Source organism: Ictidomys tridecemlineatus, chromosome 10 (assembly GCF_052094955.1).
Source record: "Ictidomys tridecemlineatus isolate mIctTri1 chromosome 10, mIctTri1.hap1, whole genome shotgun sequence".
Lineage (NCBI taxonomy): Eukaryota > Metazoa > Chordata > Mammalia > Rodentia > Sciuridae > Ictidomys > Ictidomys tridecemlineatus.
Window position 1 is genome coordinate 108,261,043 of NC_135486.1, and position 21,013 is coordinate 108,282,055.

Sequence of the window (21,013 nt, forward strand, 5' to 3'; positions counted from 1 at the left end):
TCCATATATAGCAAAATGAAATTAGGGATGGAGTTGTGGCTCAGTGGTACAGCCCTCGCCTAGCATGTGCGAGGCCCTTGGTTCGATCCTCAGTACCACATAAAATCAATAAATAAAAGGTACAAAAAATTTTTAAACAAAATTAAACTTTTATCTCTCACCCTGCACAAAAATCAACTCAAAGTGGATCAAAGACTTAGACACTAAAACAGAGATCCTATGCCTAATAGAAGAAAAAATAGGCGCAAATCTTCACCACGTCGACCTACAATCTGACTGTCTTAACAAGAGTCTTAAAGCACAAGAAGTAAAATCAAGAATCAGTAAATGGGATAGATTCAAATTTAAAAACTCTTCTCAGCAAAGTTAACAGTTAATAACATGAGGAGAGAGCCTACAGATTGGAAGAAAATCCTTACCATATGCACCTTTGATACAACATTAACCTCTAGGACATATAAAGAAGAACTCAAAAAACTTTACACCAAAAAAAAAAAAACAAATAACCCAATCAATAAATGGGCTAAAGAACTGAAGAGACACTTCACAGAAGAAATACAACTGATCAACAAATATATAAAAAAGTGTTCAACATCTCTAACAATTAGAGAAATGCACATCAAAACTACTTTAAGATTTCATCTCACTTCTGTAAGAACGGCAATCATCAAGAAAACAGGCAAAAATAAATGTTGGTGAGTATGCGGTGAAAAAGGTACATTGGAGGGACTGCAAATTGGTGCAACTACTATGGAAAGCAGTATGGAGATTCCTCAGAAAATTGGGAATGGAACCACCATTTGACCCAGCTATCCCACTCCTTGGTTTACACCCAAAAGACTTAAAATTAGTATACTATAGTGACACCACCACATCAATGTTTATAGCAGCTCAATTCACAATAGTAAGACTATGGAACCAACCTAGGTGTCCCCAATAGATAAACTGATAAACAAAATGTGGTATTCAATGGAATATTACTCAGCTTTAAAGAAGAGTAAACTTAAGGCATCTGCCAGTAAATGGTTGGAGCTGGAGAATAACATGCTAAGCAAAATAAGCCAATCCCACAAAACCAAAGGATGAATATTTTCTCAAATATGCTAATGCTACTTCACAATAAGACAGAGGGCACTAGGGAAGAATAGTATTAACTTAGATTAGGTAGAGAGGAGTGATGGTAGGGGATGAGAGGGGATGTGGAGACAGGAAAGATAGAATGAAACAGACATTATTACTGAATGTATATATGTGACTACATGACCAATATGATTCTGCAACATGTATACTAGGAAAAATGAGAAATTATATCCCATCAACGTATGATATATCAATGTACATAAATGTATTCTACTGTCATGTATAATTAATTAAAACAAATTTTTAAAATTTTAAAAAATAAAATTATCAGCTTTTAAATGAGAGCAAAAATCTTATGGAATAACTACTTGACTAACTTGTTCTAGAGTTTGTTTGCAGATTCAACACAACAGAATTATACTGAGGAAGAAGATAATAAAATAAGATCAAAATGACAAGTGTCAATTCTATTACAGAGATAGTTCCTTACTGCTCAAGACTGCTCCACCAACCCTACATAGTGCTGCTAAAGTGAGCTTTCTAATAAACACATCTAATCCACCACCACCTGCCCAAAGGCCTCCTCTGTCCACAGTACCCCAGCATGGGGTACACTCAAAGCTTATCAGGTCAAGAGACAAGGAAACCAGTCCAGTATGAGATTAGACGGAGGCAGAGACTGTCGGAGTTGGAGAGCACATACAATTATAACACTATAAATTCAAACTTTCAGACATGCTATGTGTAGCATAAACATTAGAACATGTGGCCAGCCCACTGGCTACTTGCTCCTACCTGTGTACTTACAATATAAAAATCTGCATTGGTTTTGCTAGTGGTAAGACTGAATTTTCTAACAATATAGGTCTAAGTTTTACCCTTCCCCTCAAAACCTCAACTCCTATGATATGAAAGTATTTACAGAGCCCAGAGCCATCAGTATACCTCTGTATTAGTTTTAAAGTATTCCAAGACTTAGAAAAGTTTACCAATGAGGAAATTAGACTAGGCCAATGCTACACTAGAGCCTCTTTAAAAACAAGAAAATCATGGTTTGTCAAAGTCACAAAGGCTGGTGTAGGCAGGCAGTCACCTGACTCCATGCCCTCTAGCACCTAGTTCAGTTGTTTTAAACCAACCAGGTTTTGCTCTGCATCTTTCAAAACACAGAAACAATCCTTTTTCTCTACAAATCTCATTTGAATATTTTCATTTATGTAATACCTCTACCTTGTTATATACATTATAGGACACACAAGTTACAATATTTTAAACTTTGTGCCTTTGAAAACGCTCCAAAATAGCTTTTACGTTCTTGTTCAATCAAAACACATTTGTTAAAATTCAAATTACAGCAGCATTTATAAGGATCCCATATTGTACTGCTGGACAGAACTAGACCACATGCCAAGGCTATAGTCCAAGCTCTGAAGCAACTGACCTCAGTCATATGAAAACACTAACAAGAATTGACTGGCCTTCAGCCAGAGAAGCTTTCAAACCAGTTGGCAGTATTTAATACTTCTAAACATTTCAAAATTCATTTTTTACTGAATATTCCAATACCCCCAAAAGGCAGACTAATAAGTTATTCATTAGGTAAACAAAGTCAACAGACTCCATTAATAATAATGCTATCAATTCTGGATTACTTAAATTAACTTGTTTGTCAACCACAGCAAGAAATAATAAACCATGTGGGAAAAATGTAATTTACTACAAATCAGTGACAATACTATAATAAGAACTAAGCCATAGGCTAAAAGAAATCTAGTTTTTAGAGCTACAAATGTTACATAAAGATACAGATCTAATATATATCTTCATGTGCCTGTAACACAGAGTAAAGAGATATTACTCTAGTACACACACAATATAAAGTTCCCCCACCCTTCAGAGAATGCACATGTGTGAGCCATCAGCATGGAACCTGGGAGCAGGAACATACCATTTTAATAGGTAGTAACCACTTATTTTACAACACAATAACAAAAAAAAACAGTATGATGTTGAGTCTCCATTTCTCATTATACCTCTGTTCTTTTTACTGTTTATTCAGATATCATGTCACTTTCCTCATAGTATCTAACTCATTCTGAAACTACCTCAATAATTCCTCTTGAATTAGAATCAAAACACCTATTTTTCAGCAGCATTTGTAAGTCAGCACCACTAATCAGAGTACGCTGTCAAATAATCACAATATTCAAATAACATGAGATGGGCAATAATAATTGACAAATCTCCAGAACTCGTTTCCAAAAAGTTTTAAAAGAAGCAAACATTCATTATTTTTATAAGGGGGGAAAAAGTAACATAAATTACAAAATTTTAAAATAAAGGAATATTAGAGATCTCCTAATAAGTAAGCTCATGAGAAATACAGATACAGAAATGTTGGTTTAATTTGTAATACAGTGTACATAAATAAATATCAATCAGAGCCGTCACATTTATGTAAGAGCAAAATAATCTTAATAATTAGTTGCTGCAGAGTTACAATGGAATCTACTGAGGAGTTGAAGATAAAGTTTATATTAACTAATAGGCTCAATAATGTTCAGACTTAACTATGTTGGTTTCTATTTTTAAGCTATACAAATAGAGAAGAGAAAATTGCAATCAAGAAGAAAAACAACATTGTGATTTATTTAAACACCTCAAAATGTCATCATGAAATGGCCCACATGGAAAAAAAAAGAACTACTTCAAATTATTTGCCTTCCACAATGCATACTCTTATTTCCCTTGGAAAATTTAATTGTGTTTTGCATGTGACCTTTAAAGCATCACTGTCACAGCTTGATGATAACATCCAAATAATTTCAATGAAACATCTACCACAGATGGGAAGTCATAAAATCATAATAGAAATACTCAACCTTTAGAATAGTATTAAGAATAAATTTCTTTTCTAAAATAGTCTTTGCCTCTTCAGAAATGAATATTGTGCTTCCAAGTGAATATCTTGAGAAGACACAATAAAAACAATTGAAGTACCTCCCTCATTACTCTCTGAATAGCCAAACTTCACCATCTTTCATATCTGATCATTCAGTTTTTCAAGTCCTCATTAAAGCTTTTCCTAGGAATTAATTAGAATTTATTTATTTATTTATTTATTTATTTATTTATGTATGTATGTATGTATGTATGTATGTATGTATGTATGTATGTTTGTTTTCGGCGGATACAACATCTTTGTTTGTATGTGGTGCTGAGCATCGAACCCAGGCCGCATGCATGCCAGCCAAGCGCACTACCGCCTGAGCCACAACCCCAGCCCCATTAATTAGATTTTATACATACCCTCTACACATCCTACTGAGTGCAAGACTAAGCCAAACTGAGCTTTCCCTTTAAGTTATTTTTGCATTTATTTTCTGCATACTAGTATCCTTAAATGACACTGCTTTGTCGTTATTTATTGATATAAGAGCCACACCTCACAAACCAGACTGAGTTCTAGGACAGTAGAATCCAGTTTGTACTTCTTTTATATCTCCCATCATAGCCAACACAAGATAAATAAATAGCAAGGGTCCTTACCTTCTTACAAACACATTAACAGAACTACACAAATATATAAGAGCATGAATATAAACTGCTAGGAATGCAATGCATTGGCCTTCAAGTCTAAAATAATGATAAATTTTTGGTTATGCATTTGAAGAAATGTCATTTGCTCATTTTGGCCGATATTTGAAGGTTATTTGACAATTTAAGTACCTGAGAAACTAAGGAGTAATTTCTGTATTCTATTATTAGATATAAAATCATTACACACAGGCAGTATCATCCTCATAGTTAATATATGTAAACTAAGGCTCAAAAAAGTAATGTAACTTCCCAAACTACAGGTAACAGGTAAATCTGGAAATCAAACTTGGGTCTTCACAACCAGTAGACTATGGCTAGCTTGGCCTATTGTGGCCAGAGCCCCTGGATCAAACATTTGAGGTATGAGCAATTATCATTTATTTTTTACCAGCAAATCATAAAATTACCATTTTCTAAGGGAATAATACATGAGAAAGTTTGTGAAGTACTTTTTTTACTAATTATTTTTTAGTTTTCAGTGGACACAACATCTGTGTTTTATTTTTATGTGGTCCTGAAGATCGAACCCAGCACCCTGCGCATGCCAGGCAAGCGCACTACCGCTTGAGCCACATCCCCAACCCATGAAGTACACTGTTTGACTCTATAGATGTTCTCTCAAAAAGCTTTTCAATGAAACATTATTCAATGATGGTACTCCAATATACAAGATGCCATGTTGTAATTACTTTTCCATTACAATATGGCATCATGGCATTTTTTTTTTTCCAGTACTAGGGATTGAACACAGGGGTGCTCTACCACTGAGCTGTACATATCTTCAGTTCCCCAACTTTCTTTGACAGTTTCTTACTAAGTTGCCCAGGCTGTCCTTGAACTTGCAACCCTCCTAACTTAGCCTCCCAAGTTGCTGAGACTATAGGCACATGCCACCAGACCAGAGTATAAAACATTCTTTAAAACAGGAAAACTACAACTGTTTAACTTTCCATTTTCTTAGATACCTTTCATTCTGATCCTGCCTCCACAATACCAAGCTTAACTCATCTTGATTGGAGTTTTAGGTATTCCCCAAATCTTTATTCATAATGATTAGTCTAAAAACAAAAACATCTCTTGAACATTTGTCTAATAGACGAACATCAAGTATTGACTTGACTACGGATAAAATGATCTGTATATTTATTGGATTCTCTTCTATGTGTACTAAAATTTTAAGGGCACATTATGTAGCTGAGTGCTTTGAGGCTATAGATGGCAGATGAGATCCAGCCAGGGACAGTCTTAGATGGCTACTTATCTCTAAGAAGCAAGTGTTGCCATCCTTCCTTTCTTCACCAGCCCTGTCCTGATATTGGAGTTAGGCCAACTTAGACAAGCTCATGAATGACTGGGTAGCAATATATCCCCAGATGAGGTCAAAAGTCCTTTTTAAAACTCTGCTGAATAAAAGATTCTCAATTCTCACTTGTTAATGTTAAAGCAATGGAAAAAAAGGATTTTTGCTTGTATATTTTTAATATTGTAATAAGAAACCATAAACATACCACTTCAAAATTAAACTATACCCTAATGATAGCATACAATAATCCCTCAATATCTGCAGTTTCACTTTCCATTGTTTCAGTTACCCACAGTCAAGCACAATCCAAAAATATTTATTAAACATTCCAGAAATAATTCATACATTTTAAATAACTTATTGTAGTACACTGCTATAATTGTTTTACATTATTAGTTATGTTAATATCTTGCTGTGCCTAATAAGAAATTAAATTTTATCATAGGTATATGTATAAGGAAAAAAGAACATATATAGGATTCCACAGTTTCTGCAGTTTTAAGCATCCACTGGGGGTCTTGGAAAGTATCCTTGAGGGAAAAAAGGGACTATACATATATATATATATTCCTATGTGACATCCCTTCCATCCCTGAAAACAGTCACCACCTGAAGTAACCATTATCTTGAAACCTATCATCTTCCTTTTGTCATTTTTATGTTCATTTGTTTTTTGTAATACAAATATTATATATTTTTATATATTTATATATGTATATTTATGTGCTTCTAGTGGTTTCTAAGTTGATAAAATGGGTTAGTGCTTTATTTAATCTTCAGGGACTGACTTATTTTTCTTGTTATTAAAATGCATCCACACCAGGTATGGTGGCACATGCCAATAATCACAATGATTCAGGAGGCTGAGGAATGAGGATCACAATTTCAAAACCAACCTCAGCAACTTAAAGAGGCCCTAAGCAACTTAGCAAGACCCTGTCTCAAAATAAAAATATAAGAAGGGCTGGGAATGTGGCCCAGTGTTAAGTGCTCCTAGGTTCAATCCCCAATTCCAAATAAACAGTTAAAAATAAAATGCATTCATTTAAGGAGGTGGAACTTTTGGAAAGGTAGACTTGTGAAAATGCTTTCATCCATAAAACAAAAATGCTGGCACAATTTTCAAAATTCTGGAATCTAACCAAAGTGTACAATAACTTAAGGCATTACTCTAAGAAAAATCCTGAACCTCTGTTAAAATAGCTGAGTTTCTGGCATTTTAACTTCATCTACTACTGCACCCCTCTCTCTGCACCACTGCAGCAGCCTCCCAACCACAGTAATTAAAACATGCAGTGCAATGGTCATGGGATTGGGGTAGGGGAGGACAATCTGGTCCAGACATTCCCAGCAAAGCACCAATTCTACAGCACTGTCACTATTTGACCTTTCTCACAGCTCCTTTCACAAAGCATTACCATTATTTGATGTCACTCAGAACTCACTCAACAGGAAAGCCCTATTTCTAAGGACTTTTTCAACAACAATCAGCTGCAATTGAGCAACATCACAGCTATTGGGGCTAGGACTGTAGCTCAGTGATAGAGCACTTGCCTTGCATGGGTGAGGCATTGGGTTGGATCCTCAGCACCGCATAAAAATTAATAAAGATATTGTGTCAATCTGCAACTAAAAAAATTTTTTTAAATCACAGCTATTAATTTGTTCATACTAGTAGAGCCATCAAGAGTCCAAAACTTTAAAAGGAAGATCTGTGAAATGAGATGTCTAGGGGGCAGGGGGGAATTGAAAAGCTCTGGAAATATTCATGAGGGTCTAGAACACTATACACAAATGCAGGATTATGTGCATGCCCAGAAAAAGACCTAAAGAGGACCCTAATCTCTCATTTCTGGATGACCTTAGAGTTCTACACAATCAGAAAGTTAAGACTAAGGGTAGACCCATAGACTACCTGAGTGTTGAAAGTATGCTCCAAAATAAACACAGCCTCAAACAAAAGGCTGGGAGAATCATCGATTAAAAAAAATAAGTCATTATCTAGTTATTGGGTGATCACAATTCAAATCAAGCAGAGACTTTAATGGCCACACACAATAAAGAAAATAAGCCTTTATAGGAATTTTTAAGGAAAGTTACTATATGAATAGCAAATGTATCAACAAGAAGATACCCGGGGAACATTAGAAATTTGGGGTTCATGTGTTAAATCATTTAATATTTTCCATGTGGGCTGGGGATGTGTTTCAGGGGTAAAGGGCTCACCTAGCATGCACAGTCCTGGATTCATTGCCCAGAGGGGTGAAAAAATTCCAATGCTTGACAAGAACTTATGAGACATGCAAAAACACAGGAAAGTATAGTTCATATACCAGGAAAAGACCAGTCAAGAGAAACTATCCCTGAGGCAGTCCAAATGTTGGACTTATGACAAAAACTCTAGCTATCATAAATATGTTCAAAGAACTAAAAGAATGTATGTCTAAAGAATTAAAGTATGGAAACAATGTCTCACAAAATAAAGAATTTCAATAAAAGACAATCTTATAAAAAGGAAACGAACAGAAACTCTGGAGCTAAAAGGAACCATAACCAAGGAAGTATTTACTACTGAGGCTCAACAAAGAAAAACTGGCAGAGGAAAGAACCAGCAAACTGATTGAAGTCATCTTATCTGAGGAACAGAAAAAAGACATAATGAAAAAGAACAGAACCTGAGGCCTCTGGGACATCCCAAGTTAATATATAATAGGAATCCCAGGAAAGGAGAAAGAAACAGGCAGAATGAATATCTGAAGAAACAATGGGAGTATCAGTTTCTGCTGCAACACATAATGAGCTTGAAGACCCATCCTTACAATAGAAAAATGCTGAAAAACTGAAATGAACAACTTTTCATCAGAGAATTGAGGTCACAGGGCAAACAGTTTTTGTTATCAAAAACTGTGGACAATGGCATATGTTGGTAATCCCATAGCATAGAGAGGTTGAGACAAAAGTTCAAGGCCAGTCTGGGCAACTTAGCAAGACACGGCCTCAAAGCAAAATTTTTTAAAAACAAATAGCGCTGAAGATGTAACTCAGTGGTAGAGCACCCCTACATTCAATCCCCAAAACTACCCCTCACCACAAAAAAAGAAAAAAAAAACTGGAGACTAATAGAAACCCTGAAGTGGTAGCTATCTACCAGAACCTGAGTATAAACTATCTTGAGAGAGAGAGACAAGACAGGCCCTGGGGCCCAGTCTTAGAGGACCTTATACTTCCTTAAGTTTTACCTTCAGGAGTCCCACCAGGTGAAGACTGGGGGAAAGTAGCATAGTGCATCCTGTAAAGGGAGAGAAAAAGCAGCCAATTTGAAATATTTGTAGGGTAAAAGAAAGCAAAAATATGCCCAGATCATTCTGTTCTCCATAACAAAGGCCTTTCCTCAAGGGAAAATACTTTACCAGAACTTCTTCAGACCTGGACAAAGGGACTTCTAGTATTTCTGTCCCCCTTTAGAAGGAAAAACTGCTGAGAAGCTCTTTTGCAGGTCACAGCCCAGGGACTCAGGCCTACTAAAAGCCCTGAGAGTTACCCTAAGATTATAACACGACTCCTCTCCATAATACCTTACCACCATATCAAAAAGGTTCCAGTGTAACAACAGAGCACAGCTAAGAAATGCAGACATAGATTTTAAGGAGTTTCTAGGGAAATCCAAAGAAAACAGGAAAGAAAAAAAAAATAACAGGAATACAGGTTAAGCATCCCTAACCAAAAAACTGAAATCTGGGTTTGGGGATTCTCAAGAGTAGCTTGCATGAAGACCTGGGCTCTTCCCTAGTACTATGGAGAGTGGGGAGGTGGTTCTAAAACACTATCTCAAACTCAAAGTTTTTGTGCATGATGATGCATGGAATTTTGGAATAGGGATGCTCAAAAAGTCTATGCAAATATTGCAAAATAAAAATGTTTTAAAACCAACACTCTGAAATAAGCATTTCAGAAAAGGGATACTCAACTAGAGGAAATTAAGACCTCTAAAACACATAGTTACAGGAAAAATTAAACCTAACTCCAAGCCGGATAAACATAAAATCTCACCCCAAAAAAAGCCAATTTACCTCAGTTCTGGTACATCATGCCTGGTCCCCAAGAACAAAATTATAAAGCATGCTAAAAGGCAAAACAAACAAGAATCCCACAATCTGAAGGGACACAGCAAGCATTATAAACAGATTAATGTATGACAGAGATTCTTGCCATTACCCCTGTGGAATCTTCATGAATTAATCCCAACTCATCACCATCAAACACTACTCAATCCTATCAGACTAAAAATTGACAATTAGGATCAATATGCTAAGGATTATAATAGAAAACAGTATAAAACATGCAGGAACACATGAGTAAAGAGGAGCTGCAAAACAATCAAAAGAAAATGCCAGAACTGACACACACTATAACAGAAAACAATGGCCAAAAACTTCATGCGGCTGACAGAAAACATTAAAATACATGCCAGAGAAGCTCAATCAACTCCAAACAGGATAAGTTAGAGATCTATTCTTAGACACATTATAATCAAACAGTGGATATGAAAAACTTGAGCAGCACCACCAACCAGTTCACCTGACAGGTATCTGTACCCGACAACCGCAACACACAAGTTCTTTTCATGCACACCCAGAACATTCTCCAAGGTGAGCCACAAGTTGGGCTGGAAAAAAGTGTTAACAAATTTAAACAGATTGATGTTGTATGAAGTATGCTGGACAACCACGATGCAGTTAAGTTAGGGGGGGAAAAAACAATAGTAGGAAGTTTAGGGAGCTGAAAATGTGGCTCAGTGGTAGAGTGCTTGCCTTGCCTAGCATACACAAGGCCCCAAGTTAGATCCCTAGCACAGGAAGAAGAAGAAAGAAGAAAAAAGAAGGAAGAAGGAAGAAAGAAGAAGAAAAAAAGGCGGGGGTGGGGTAGGGGGAAATCTACAGATACCTGCAGAGTATTCACTGGATTTTCAAATAAAATATGAGTCAAAGAAAAAGTTACAAGGGGAGTTGGCAAGTATTTTAATCTGAATGAAAACAGATTCAAATGGCAAAATGTCTGAGAAACAGGCAAGGGAAGACTGTATAGGAAAATTTACACATTAAATGCCTGTATTAGTAAAGAAGAAAGATCTCATACCAATAATATAAGCATTTACTAAATAGTAGAAAGAAAGCAGAAATAAGAAAATAAAGAGAGCAGAAATTAAATAAATGTAATAGAAAACTAATACAGAAAATGAGACCAAAGATGGTTCTTCTAAAACATCAGTAAAATAAACAAACAGATATACAAACACTTAGTAAGGAAATAAGAGAACACAGTCCACAAAAACCAGGAATGAAAGAGATAATCACTGACCTCTCAGAAATTAAAATGACTATTTTAAAAAAAACTATGAACAACTTTATTCCAAGAAATTCAACTACTTAGATGAAATGAACAAGAAATTCCTGGAAGTCACAAATGAAAAAGAATGAAGGAGTTATAGAAAATCTGAATATACCTATAACAAAACAGAAAAAATGCTTTTTGGGAAGATGGCAGCGAAGGGAATGCATAACCCCAGTGCGCCACGTCACTGAGTGGGAGAAAGACGAGGTGAAAAGGCTGAAGGCTAGCTTGTTGGGAAGTTCCAGTGAAATTGAGGTGCTCCAGAATCTAGTGGACGGATTTCCATCATGCGAGGTTCGGCTGCGGGAGCCTGGTCGAGGGCGATTTCTCCGCCATTTCTCCCCACGGAGGGTCACATTACCTGATCGGGAGAACGCCCCGCAGCTGGAGTCTCTGGCGCGCGCGGGGAAGCGGTGAGGTGTCGGAGCAGGGGTGCAGCGATGCGGATTCTGGGGGCTCCCGCCAGTGGTACAATGGCCGCGCTTAGTGCCGAGTTCCGGCTTTGAGACAGAGGAGAGAAGTGGTCCAGTTCGGTTCCCGACACTGGTCGAACCACGGAGGAGGACAGCAGCTGCCATCTTGGAGAGATGATGTAATCATCCGTTTTCTACTGATCTCAGGGCATTCAGCTACGGAACAGGTGATTTCAGGCTGGTATTTGCCTGCGTCTCCCAGACAGATCGCTCAGGCTTGGGGCTGGAGAACCTGTGGAGAATACTCCTGAGGGCTCGTTCCTGGCAAGGGGTGCGCCGGGCTCTGAGCGGCCAGATTCTGGTCCCCGGGGCTGCCTTGGCTCAGGGTTGGGGAACCTGCGGAGACTGCGTGTAGAAGCCAGCTCCACGTGGCGCATGCGCTGAGCTTGGGGTGGCTGGGTTCTGACTCCCGGAACAGTTTTGGCCCGGGACTGGGGAGCCCGTGGGGACTGCGTCTTTGAGCCTGCGCCCAGTGGAGCATGCACCGAGTTTGGAGAGCTTGGAACGGCCGGGCTCTGGATAACGAAGCTGCTTTGGCCTGGTGCTGGGGAACCCGTGGGGGGGCGCTCCTTGGAGCCAGCCCCCAGCGGAGCATGCATCGGGATCGGAGAGGCTGGCTTCTGGCTCCCGAAGCTGCTTTGGCCCAGGGCTGGGGAACCTGCGGTGACTGCTTCTTGGTCAGGGTCCAGCTGTGGGGGCCGGGGGGGGGCAGAGTGGAGCTGCCGCCTGCGCCCAGAGCAGGCCAAGTGACCCGCCGGCGTGGTATCACGACACCCCAACTGCAGCTGGGGGCAAAGAGAGTAGCCGCCCACGCCTAGAATAGGACCAGCGACCTGACGGCGGGATAGCCAAGTAACTCCATTTGGAGTAGGAGCTGTGCAGAGCCGCCATCTGAGCCTGCAAGGTAGGCGGACCTGCGACCCACTGGCAGGTCAGGCCTGGTAGCCTCCCAGTGTGGGAGAACGGAGCACAGAGGCAGTCACGTCACACTGGTTGGAGTGGAAGTGGAGCAGGGCCGCCGCCCGTGTCCGGAGGGGGCTCAGCGACCCGATGGAGAGGCAGTCAGGTACCCCCATTGGGAGTTGGGGCTGTGCAGAACTGCCACCCAAGCCCACAGGGTGGGCAGACCTGCGACCCACCGGCAGAACAGGTCTAGAGGCCTGCCAGCGTGGTAGACACGTCACACCAATTGGAGTGGAGATCGAGCAGAGCCGCCGCCCACATCTGGATCAGGACCAACGACCTGAAGGTGAGGTAGTTACGTCACCACAATTAAAGTGGGGGCAGAGCAGAGCCGCCACCCTCGCCCGCAGCGGGGGGCAGACCTGCGACCGACCAGTGTGGTAGACAGACCACCCTAATTAGAGGAGGAGCACAGCCACGACTCGCCCTGCAAGGGAGACTTCCCAACTATACAAGAGCAATATAAATAAATAGGGGGTAAATTTCAAAAACACAACAGTTTCACCAAGCAGAAAGAAACGCGAGCAGTATGAAAAGACAAGGAAAGAAAGGACCACAAGCAATGCAGGTCAACTCAACTTTAGAAGAGATAATAGCTGCAACAGATGGAATGTCAGATAAAAAGTTCAGGATATACATGCTTCAGATAATCTGGAGTCTCAAGGAAGTCATGACACAGCAAAATCCGACAATGAAAGATCACATTGACAAGGAACTACATAAACAAATACAGGAAGTAAAAGATCAATTTCACAGGGAGATAGAGGTAATAATAAAAAAACAAACAAATAGAAATCCTAGAAATGCAGGAAGCAATAAACCAACTTAAAAACTCAATTGAGAATACTACCAGCAGAGTACATCACTTACAAGATAGAACATCAGACAATGAAGACAAAGTATTTCAACTTCAAAAGAACATAGACAGCTCAGCACGTCTGCTAAGAAACCATGAGCAGAACATCCAAGAATTATGGAATAATATTAAAAGACCAAACTTAAGAGTCATTGGAATACAGGAAGGCACAGAGCTCCAAACCAAAGGAATAAACAATCTATTCAGTGAAATAATACAAGAAAACTTCCCAGACTTGAAGAATGAGACAGAATCCCAAATCCTAGAAGCCTACAGGACGCCGAATGTGCAAAATCATAAGAGATCCACACCTAGACACATTATAATGAAGATGTCCAACATATAGAATAAGGAGAGAATTTTAAAAGCTACAAGAGAAAGGAAGCAGATTACATTTAGGGGTAAACCAATCAGGATAACAGCTGATCTCTCAACACAGACTCTGAAAGCTAGAAGATCCTGGAATAACATATTTCAAACACTGAAAGAAAATGGGTTCCAACCAAGAATTGTGTATCCGGCGAAATTAAGCTTCAGGATGGAAGATGAAAGTAAAACCTTCCACGATAAACAAAAGTTAAAAGATTTCACAGCTAGAAAACCATCTCTTCAAAAAATCCTTGGCAAAACATTACAGGAAGAGGAAATGGAAAATAACATTGAAAACCAACAGGGGGAGGTAGGACAGTAAAGGGGGAAAAGTAATCAAACAGGAAAACAAATCAGGTTTAGTAACATTAATAAACAAATATGGCTGGAAGAACAAACCATATCTCAATAATAACCTTAAATATGAATGGCTTAAACTCACCAATTAAGAGACACAGGCTAGTAGAATGGATCACAAAACAAGACCCAACAATATGCTGCCTACAGGAGACGCATCTGATAGGAAAAGATATATATAGACTGAAGGTGAAAGGTTGGGAAAAATCGTACCACTCATATGGACTGCGGAAACAAGCAGGAGTGTCCATACTCATATTTAATAAAATAGATTTCAAGCCAAAGTTAATCAGAAGGGATAAAGAAGGACACTTCATACTGCTCAAGGGAACCATACACCAACAAGACATAACAATCATAAATATATATGCCCCAAATAATGGTGCAGCTATGTTCGTCAAGCAAACTGTTCTCAAGTTCAAGAGTCTAATAGACCACCATACAATAATCATGGGAGACTTCAACACACCTCTCTCACCACTGGACAGATCTTCCAAACAAAAGTTAAATAAGGAAACTATAGAACTCAATAACACAATTAACAACCTAGACTTAATTGACATATATAGACTATACCACCCAACATCAAGTAGCTACACTTTTTTCTCAGCAGCACATGGAACCTTCTCAAAAATAGATCATATATTATGTCACAGGGCAACTCTTAGACAATATAAAGGAGTAGAGATAATACCATGCATCTTATCTGATCATAATGGAATGAAACTGAAAATCAATGATAAAAGAAGGAAGGAAAAATCATGCGTCACTTGGAGAATGAACAATAGGTTACTGAATGATCAATGGGCTTTAGAAGACATCAAGGAGGAAATTAAAAACTTCTTAGAGTTAAATGAAAACACAGACACAACATATCGGAATCTATGGGAACACTTTCAAGCAGTTCTAAGAGGAAAATTCATTGCTTGGAGTTCATTCCTTAAAAAAAGAAAAAAACAACAAATAAATAATCTCATACTTCATCTCAAAATCCTAGAAAAAGAAGAGCAAAACAACAGCAAAAGTAGTAGAAGACAAGAAATAATTAAAATCAGAGCTGAAATTAATGAAATCGAAACAAAGAAACAATTGAAAAAATTGACAAAACTAAAAGTTGGTTCTTTGAAAAAATAAATAAAATCGACAGACCATTAGCCATGCTAACAAAGAGAAGAAGAGAGAGAACCCAAATTACTAGCATACGGGATGAAAAAGGCAATATCACAACAGACACTTCAGAAATACAGAAGATAATCAGAAATTATTTTGAATCCTTATACTCCAATAAAATAGAAGATAGTGAAGGCATAGATAAATTTCTTAAGTCTTATGATCTGCCCAGATTGAGTCAGGAGGATACAGACAACCTAAACAGACCAATAACAATAGAGGAAATAGAAGAAACCATCAAAAGACTACCAACTAAGAAAAGCCCAGGACCGGATGGGTATACAGCAGAGTTTTACAAAACCTTTAAAGAGGAACTAACACCAATACTTTTCAAGCTATTTCAGGAAATAGAAAAAGAGGGAGAACTTCCAAATTCATTCTACGAGGCCAACATCACCCTGATGCCTAAACCAGACAAAGACACTTCAAAGAAGGAAAACTACAGACCAATATCTCTAATGAACCTAGATGCAAAAATCCTCAATAAAATTCTGGCGAATCGGATTCAAAAACATATCAAAAAAATTGTGCACCATGATCAAGTAGGATTCATCCCTGGGATGCAAGGCTGGTTCAATATACGGAAATCAATAAATGTGATTCATCACATCAATAGACTTAAAAATAAGAACCATATGATCATCTCGATAGATGCACAAAAAGCATTCGACAAAGTACAGCATCCCTTTATGTTTAAAACTCTAGAAAAATTAGGGATAACAGGATTCTACCTCAACATTGTAAAAGCAAACTACGATAAGCCACAGGCCAGCATCATTCTGAATGGAGAAAAATTGAAGGCATTCCCTCTAAGATCTGGTACAAGATAGGAATGCCCTCTCTCACCACTTCTGTTCAACATAGTCCTCGAAACACTGGCCAGAGCAATTAGACAGACAAAAGAAATTAAAGGCATAAAAATAGGAAAAGAAGAACTTAAATTATCACTATTTGCAGAAGACATGATTCTATACCTAGCAGACCCAAAAGGGTCTACAAAGAAACTATTAGAGCTAATAAATGAATTCAGCAAAGCGGCAGGATATAAGATCAACACGCATAAATCAAAGGCATTCCTGTATATCAGTGACAAATCCTCTGAAACGGAAATGAGGACAACTACTCCATTCACAATATTCCCCAAAAAAATAAAATACTTGGGAATCAGCCTAACAAAAGAGGTGAAAGATTTATACAATGAAAACTACAGAACCCTAAAGAGAGATATTGAAGAAGACCTTAGAAGATGGAAAAATATACCCTGTTCATGGATAGGCAGAACTAACATCATCAAAATGGTGATATTACCAAAAGTCCTCTATAAGTTCAATGCAATGCCAATAAAAATCCCAACAGCATTTCTTGTAGAAATAGATAAAACAATCATGAAATTCATATGAAATAATAAAAGACCCAGAATAGCAAAAACAATGCTAAGCAGGAAGTGTGAATCAGGCGGTATAGCGATACCAGACTTCAAACTATACTACAGAGCAATAGTAACAAAAACAGCATGGTACTGGTACCAAAACAGGCAGGTGGACCAATGGTACAGAATAGAGGACACAGTAACCAATCCACAAAACTACAACTATCTTATATTTGATAAAGGGGCTAAAAGCATGCAATGGAGGAAGGATAGCATCTTCAACAAATGGTGTTGGGAAAACTGGAAATCCATTTGCATCAAAATGAATCTGAATCCCTTTCTCTCGCCATGCACAAAAGTTAACTCAAAATGGATCAAGGAGCTTGATATTAAATCAGAGACACGGCGTCTGATAGAATAAAAAGTTGGCTATGTTCTACATACTGTGGGGTCGGGCTCCAAATTCCTCAATAGGACACCCATAGCGCAAGAGTTAACAACTAGAATCAACAAATGGGACTTACTCAAACTGAAAAGTTTTTTCTCAGCAAAAGAAACAATAAGAGAGATAAACAGGGAGCCTACATCCTGGGAACAAATCTTTACTCCACACACTTCAGATGGAGCCCTAATATCCAGAGTATACAAAGAACTCAAAAAATTAGACAATAAGATAACAAATAACCCAATCAATAAATGGGCCAAGGACCTGAACAGACACTTCTCAGAGGAGGACATACAATCAATCAACAAGTACATGAAAAAATGCTCACCATTGCTAGTAGTCAGAGAAATGCAAATCAAAACCACCCTAAGATACCATCTCACTCCAGTAAGATTGGCAGCCATCATGAAGTCCAACAACAACAAGTGCTGGAGAGGATGTGGGAAAAAGGGTACACTTGTACAATGTTGGTGGGACTGCAAATTGGTGCAGCCAATTTGGAAAGCAGTATGGAGATTTCTTGGAAAGCTGGGAATGGTACCACCATTTGACCCAGCTATTCCCCTTCTTGGTCTATTCCCTAAAGACCTAATAAGAGCATGCTACAGGGACACTGCTACATCGATGTTCATAGCAGCACAATTCACAATAGCAAGATTGTGGAACCAACCTAGATGCCCTTCAATAGATGAATGGATAAAAAAAAATGTGGCATTTATACACAATGGAGTATTACTCTGCATTAAAAAATGACAAAATCATAGAATTTGGAGGGAAATGGATGGCATTAGAGCAGATTATGCTAAGTGAAGCTAGCCAATCTTTAAAAAACAAATGCCAAATGACTCCTTTGATATAAGGGGAGTAACCAAGGACAGGGTAGGGACGAAGAGCTTGAGAAGAAGATTAACATTAAACAGGGATGAGAGGTGGGAGGGAAAGGGAGTGAGAAGGGAAATTGCATGGAAATGGAAGGTGATCCTCATGGTTATACAAAATTACATATAAGAGGAAAGGAGGGGTAAAACAAGATAATACAAGTGGAAGAAATGATTTACAGTAGAGGGGGTAGAGAGAGAAAAGGGGAGGGGAGGGGAGGGGGGATAGTAGAGAATAGGATAGACAGCAGAATACATCAGTCACTAGAACGACAATATGTCAATCAATGGAAGGGTAACTGATGTGATACAGCAATCTGTATACGGGGGAAAATTGGGAGTTCATAACCCTCTTGAATCAAACTGTGAAATATGATATATTAAGAACTATGTAATGTTTTGAACGACCAACAATTAAAAAAAAACTGAATGAGCACTTAAAATATTTTCCCACAAAGAAAAGTGTAGGCTCATATGGTTTCACAGGTGAATTTATCAAATATTAAGGAAGAAATAATCTTAATACTTGACACATCTTTCTAGGAAGTAGGAGGAGGATGGAATACTTTCCAACTAATTCTAGAGGCAATAATACCCTGATATCAAGCCAGACAATCCAATACAAGAAAGGAAAACTACAAACCAATATCTTTCATAAAAACAGGTATAAAAATGCTTAATAAAATATTAGTGGATTGAATCCACCAACATATATTTTAAAAGGTTATATGCCATGATTCAGTAGGGATCACCCCAGGAATGCAAGGTTAGTATAACAGCTGAAAAATCAATTAATATAGCATACTAATAATATAATATAGCATACTAATAGAATAAAAGATGAAAACCACATGAAAATCTCAATAGGTACATAAAAGGCATTGCCAAAATTCCACAATAAAAATTCTTAACATATTACATAGGAGGACATTTCTTCAAACTAGTAAAGAGTATCTGCAAAAAATCTGCAGCAAATACAACACATAATGCCAAAAGACTGAATTATTTTCCCCTATAATAGAGGGGAAAAGTATGGATGACTTTCTCTTCTATTTGACATAATACCAGAAATCCTACCTATTTGAGGAAAAGAAAGTTTGCCAAGAATGAAGCAAAATTGTCTTTATATATACAGACAATCCCAAAACACTACTAGAATAAAAATGTACATCATGGTCACAGGATAGAAAATACAAAATCAATACATAAAAATAATTATTTCAATTTATAAGCAATTTATAAGCAGAAGGAATCATATAATAGAAATACACTGCTTTATAATCTCTGAAAAAATGACCAGTGAAGGCCAAAACTTCAGATAGAAGGTTTAAAGAGAAGTATCAGGCTCACACCACCTGAACACACACACAAACACAAATTCAACAAATCAACTGCATGAAGTAAAAAGAGGGGAGGCCAGTATACAATCAAACAAGCTTAAGAGGCAGAACAATCAAATACAATAAAATACAATGGGGGTAACTTGTTTACATCCTGATTCAAAGAAATTTAGTGTAAAAAGCTATCTTGAGAGTCAACTGGAGAAATCTGAATAACAGCTAGAAAACTAGATGACATTAAAGAATTCTTATAAATTCCTTTAAGCATTAAAATTGATTAGTAGTTGTTTAAAATGATTATTACTCAACAGAGATGCAAACTGAAGCAATTACAGTTTGCTTCATAGGGCATGAGGATCTCTGGTCCTGCTTTAAAATCCCTCCAGGAAAACAAGAAAAAAACAACCCCACTAAATCCTTGCAACTTTAACAAGATTGCCAAAATGTTAATTTTCAAAGCTGTATAAGGAGTACCTAGGGTACATTTTCTATTCTCTTTACTTCTGTCAAGTTTGAAAATATCTGTGATGAAAAATATTTTAAGTGTTCAGTAATTTATTGGAAGTGAATTTATGGATTAATGTGAGGACAATAATCAGCTTTAAAATATTGATACTTTCTAGCATGAATGTGGTATATGAACATATTTATCTGTCTTCTTATCTCAGTAAAGGCTTTGCATGTTTTTTGCTAAATTTAACCTTAAGTAGTATATAGATTTTGCTATCACAATTATATGATTAACATACTTTTAAAAATATTTCAATTGTTCAAGTTACAGATATGTACTTTTAAATGGTCTTTTAACACATTTTGAGTACAATTATTTCTTTCTGAGAAAAAATCTTTTCCTCAACAGTAGGAAAATCTAAAAGGAAAACCATAATTTTACTTATGAATTTACTTTAATACAAAAATTCCAGGAATAACTCTACTCCACAAAATTAGGCACCCTTTTACTTTCAGCACTGCTAGGAGTTAACTGCTTACATTCAAGGTACACTCGTCAGTCCTGCACAACAAAACAAAAGTCATATGTGGCTGACAGGTCAGAGAAAAAGAATAATCCAAAAGTTGTTTTTAAGAGCTGAGTTCTACAGTGTCTACCTACTATTTTTCTCATCAGCTCAGGACAAGTGTTATAGGTAAAGAAACAAACAGCAGATATGGCAACACTTATTTACACAACCGTCCTTCCAGCTCTTTCTTTTCCCTTCTTGGTTTGATATTATGTTTGACTCTGTGTCCAAGGTCTTTTAACTTCATTTTAAATCTGATCTGTACAAAGGGGGCAAAAGGTGACACTGCCTGTAATCCCAGAGGCTTGGGAGGCTGAGGCAGGAAGATAAGAGAGTTCAGAGATAGCCTCAGCAATTTAGCAAGGCTCTAAGCAACTGAGCAAGACCCTGTCTCTAAATA

The 21,013-nt window shown here is 37.7% G+C and overlaps 1 protein-coding gene across 4 annotated transcripts in view; it reads right to left on the reverse strand.

Moving 5' to 3' along the window:
• Positions 1-21,013, reverse strand: part of Sdk1 (sidekick cell adhesion molecule 1) — an 883,473-nt gene that overhangs the window by 767,195 nt on the left and 95,265 nt on the right. The window lies entirely within an intron of this gene.